This window comes from Gavialis gangeticus, unplaced genomic scaffold (genome assembly GCF_001723915.1).
Source record: "Gavialis gangeticus isolate Ggan-Ray unplaced genomic scaffold, GavGan_comp1, whole genome shotgun sequence".
Classification (NCBI taxonomy): Eukaryota; Metazoa; Chordata; order Crocodylia; family Gavialidae; genus Gavialis; species Gavialis gangeticus.
Window position 1 is genome coordinate 30,648,635 of NW_017728996.1, and position 4,953 is coordinate 30,653,587.

At 38.2% G+C, this 4,953-nt stretch overlaps 1 protein-coding gene across 1 annotated transcript in view; it reads left to right on the top strand.

Annotated features, from left to right (window-relative positions):
* UNC13C (unc-13 homolog C) overlaps nt 1–4,953 on the top strand; it is a 692,691-nt gene that overhangs the window by 164,761 nt on the left and 522,977 nt on the right. The gene's annotated exons all lie outside the window — the stretch shown is intronic.

A 4,953-nucleotide genomic window follows, 5' to 3' on the forward strand; every position in this document is an offset into this window, starting at 1 on the left:
ACGACCCAAGATGGTGACTGCAATTGTTTTTAATGACCCAAGCTGGCGACTATGAGCGTTATAATGAAACTTGCTCTGAGCGCTAAGTGAAATGAGGTATCAATTTCAAATGAGCATTATAGCAAAATGGCGCTAAGTGAAACAGCATTAAGCGGGGGTTGCCTGTACAAATCAACAGGTTAAAAACAATAAGCTGATAATTTAAGGCCCAAACCTTCCTGTCCTCCTTGTGTGGCATTGAAGAGCTTCAGCAGCTATTCTGAGCCTCAGAGCCTCAGAAGTTAATCAAAGCTAAGAGTGCTTTCATGGCTCCATTTTAACTGGCTTTGAGTTATTTGGATAATCACGAATGAAATCAGTATCATGAAACAAATCTATCAGCTATTCTGAATAGCTATGTTTATTCCACATCTGTATCTTCAGGGCTTTCCTCATGGAAATCCCCTATCTCTGCAACTGCATTCCTCCCCTCTCCTTCCACACGTTGTTGTTGTTATCATCATTATCATTCAACATGTATATAGTTCAGCAAAACAGTTAATAACTGGCACCTCCCACACCCCCCCTTCTACCTCTACACTTTGAAAAAACCCATGTTGGCTTCAAAATAAGACCTTTTCTTTGAGACTCTATATTGCCACCAAGCCTTCAATTAAACTTAAAATTGCCAGGGCATGACCTTGGTATCAGAAATGTGATTTTTACACCACTTAACTTTTCTGCCTTTGCAGAAAATGTTCTGAGTTACAGCTGGAAGCTGCACTTCTGTCTGCACCCTAATATGTCCAAGAGACAAGCTTTTGAAAAACTCACAGATTGTATGTGTTTAGTAGAGAATTACCAGAGCTTTGCAGTTACATTCACAAAGATAGTGTCTGTGCTGGGCATACTACAGCTTAGCACAGTACAAGAATTTTGCCTGTCACTGTAGCAGTAGGCTGGGCACTAGAACTAAAAGCAAGAAGTCTTTGTTCTGGCAGTTCCTAACTTCTGTGTGTTTCACTCTTCAGCTTTAACTTATTTTTTTTGTGTGCATCTTATTGTATTCTAAATAGTTTTTAGAAGTACAGAAAAAACTGACACTATATATACATAAGGTGTTGTATAAAATTCCTATCTGTATGTGTCATCTTATTACTCTATAAACAATCACAAAGCAAATAAGTAAATAAAATAATTATTATTCAGGGCCTTCAATCACTTACACGTATTGTCCCCTTGTGGTCACTAAGGTAATATACCCTTCCATTGTTATCACTGAACTGGAAAAATGTAACTGCTATAAACTGTTGGAACCTGAGGGCCTCATTTCATTTCGAGTTAGAGGATCCTTTGTCTAATGGAAGAAAAGGACTATGGATTAAATACGAGGCAGGAACTGAAAGTATTAACAGAATTATTTCTCTGGGATTTTGCTGCCATTTTAAACTTTCTAAACTAAGATGAGGTTTTATAGATGATGATAGTTTTATCCTTTATTTTTAAGGTGTTATCCTTAATTTTTTTCACATAGTGTTGAAATCTTGTAGTGGAACAAAAAGTCAATTAGTGCCTAGACCGAGTATTCTTCTGTATCTGTCCACTTCTGAGGCTATGTGTAGGTATTATATGGCCTTCTACCCTCTTCCACTCCCCCTACCCCAACAGCAGACTGCCTGAGTGCCTTCCAATTATTTTTTTTTAAGTAAAAATAATGGGCTTACTCAAGGTCTGTCTTCACTGTCTGTAGCACAGTTTACTCTGTTGCTTGCTTGCTTTTGTGTGTGAGTCGTTTGTGATATTTGTATATGAAAAGTTAAGACAAAATTAGCACTGAGCATTTTGTATTTAGCTAGGATAGAGGAATCCTTATCTCTTGCAGGAGAGAGTACTAGAGCCTAAATCCAGATGCAATTAAAGTTCTCTTTGCTGTCATCAAAAACCTTTCCTATGGTCAGCATTCATGTAGTTACGATGCAATGCAGCTATTGTAGGAAGCTATGGGCACAGAAAAAGAAGCTGGGCCAGTCCCATGCAAGCCCTTAAATAACAGGAGAGACACCTTGAATTGACCTCTGTATTATGGAGTCCATGCATAGAAGCCAGTGATGTATTCACAATAACTTTTGTTGCTAAGAAGACATGCTCTTCTGGTTTGTTTGTTTTTTTGTCAGCCGGAGCTTTTCTATAGAGTATTGCAACTCTTATTTCTGATCAAAGCAATATATGTTGTAAATCCAGAAGTGGCCAGGTGAGTAAAATCTGACCAATACATACAGAAGCAAGCAAGTTCACCGTTATTTTTATTTCTGTGAACAGTAGCAATGAAGAATTTCAAAGGACACTAATACTGCTGATGACTTAACAGTGAAGATTCTATCCCAAAATAAGAATAAAGGTTCCTTAAAATATTCCCACTTTCCTACCATCATCATTTAGCCTAGGTTTAGCTTTATTTGGCTTCTGTTCATGCAAGTGCCATTTTCATTCATGTGTTAAAAATTTGGGAGAAAGTGCTGGTTATATTTTATTTAAAAGCGACTGAAGATTGCAAATCCTATAAGTATATACAAAGTATTGAATTTCTTTCTGGTCTTGGTTTTACAATGACTCACATCTATATAATCTCTTGGTTAAGCAGTGATGTAGCATGAGCATGGGATCAGAGTGAAGGGTAAATCTTTTTACTTGTTTATAAAAGAAACAATTGATTTGTGTGTATTAGTGGAACATTCCTGCTGAAGTGATGAATCAGCTGAAACAATAATCCACTGCCACCATTTTTCATATGTATTTTTTTCTCTGCAACCAGAAAAGCATTTATAGCAGCAAAAAAAAAAAATGCAATTCCCATATGATAGATATTTTTAGGATATGACAGCATTTAACAAAACTCTATATTGATGGGATGACCATTATGTAAAAAGCTAAGGATCTAAATCTATATTCCATGATTTCCCAGGGTGAAATTACTTGAAGAATTAGTTGCAAGCACAGAATAGGGGCAATATTGGTGAAAATTCTTTGCGTCTCTCATTTCCATTCCATTGCTGACTTACCTTAATACTCAAGATGACCTTAGATGCTGAAAAGGGTCATGGTCTCTTGTCTGTGCTGCAAAAACAGATGGAAAGAGAGAATAAACATTATTACAGTGGTCCCCAGCAGTGACACTGTAGCTAGGATGAGTTGCAATTTTTTTTCTAAGCCCAGTTTCAGGGTTTAATATTGTAGTCCTGTCAAATATTTCAACTTCAGACATCAACTATTTTTTTTAATACAAAAGTCATAGGAATGGATGAGTAGTTTCAGACAACAAGCTCTCTCTCTTTTCAGGTATTTTTTCTGAGTTATACAGCACAAATATATTTTTCTAAAATTCAGATCCCTACGTTACATAAACTACATTTAGTTATTCAAAGAGAAGTTATTTTTAAACTACATAGCTATAAAATGCTGATAACTATCCTAAGGAATACCTGCGTCTGTCATCGTTCTCTCCCCCTCCTCTATATCAATGCCATGTGAGAAACCTTTGAATTACATAATAAAATGTAGTACTATGTGCTGAGCAGCTATGCATGTTTGCTGCCTTTAAATTTTGTCTCTTTCTAGTTGCAGCAATCTAAAGCTTGATCTATATGGCAAGCCAGACATACTTTATTCACAGAAAATAGTTGCACCTTGCAAAACTGTGTTAAAGTTATTACAAGTACATTTAAGACATACAATATTATTATTATTATTAAGAGCTAGTCAGAAATTAATCAGTGAAGCAGATTTTCATTGGAATGAAAACCTTTAATGGAAATGTATTGGTATCATTTGCATTTTTGTCAAAAGGATTTCTTAGGTCCAGGCTTGAATTTCTTATCAGAGATAGACCCTAGAATACACAGTAGTCCAATGATTAAGGCACACTCTGGATTCAAATCCATGGATTTCTGACATCACAAGTGAGTGACCTCATCAGCAGTTTGTCTCTCTCTGATTTAGCTCATATTTAACTATATATACATAATAGTTTCATTGTTATTAGAGGCTGGAAGGAACCTTACAGGTCATTGGGTCCAGCCTCCCTGCACTTGGGCAGGAAAGACTGCTGGGGTCAGATGACCCCAGCAAGATGGGCATCAAGATACTTTTTGAACATCGCCAGGGTAGGTGACTGTACCGCCTCTAGGGGGAGCCCGTTCCAAACCCTCAGCACTCAACTTGTAGAAAAGTTTTTCTTTATGTCCAGACTGAAGTGATCTTCTATCAGTTTGTGCTCATTATTTCTTGTCCTTCCCTGTGGGGGCCTTAGTGATCAGATGCTCCCCCAGGCCCTGATGTACGCCCTTGATATACGTATATGCTGCCACCAATTCCACTCTGAGTCTTCTCCTTTCCAGGCTGAATAGTCCCAAGTCTTTCAGCCTCTCTTATGACCAGCTCTCTAGGCCTCTAATCATGTGCATGGCCCTCCTTTGGACTCTCTCTAGCTCCTCCACACCCTTCTTGAAGTGTGAGAATAGAGATGCTACTACACAAAAATTGTCATGAATATATAAATATATGAATATATTTATGAAATATATTTATGAAATATTCATGAATAGAATAGAGATGCTACTACACACAAATATTCATGAAATGATGGCTAGGTACAGACAGTCAAATTCAGGAAATTCAGCCACATGTCTGCAGTGGCTCAGACCAGAAGCCAGGGGGCACAAGAGCACGGCTCTCTGACTGTGTGTTCACTTCCTATTCCTGCTACCCCATAAGTCTCTGGGGTTTGCAGTCCAGAATTACAGCAGCAGGACTCTGCAGGGTTGTTCATGAATTCTTTCTGCTTCCACAGTTGCAGCCAGCAGCAAGTTTGACTGGGGGAAGGGGTATTTAACCCCCCTTCCTTACCCCAGCCCCCAGCTGGGGTTTGCATGGAAGGGCAATTCTCCCCTGAATCCCCTGCAAATTGGGCAGCATCAC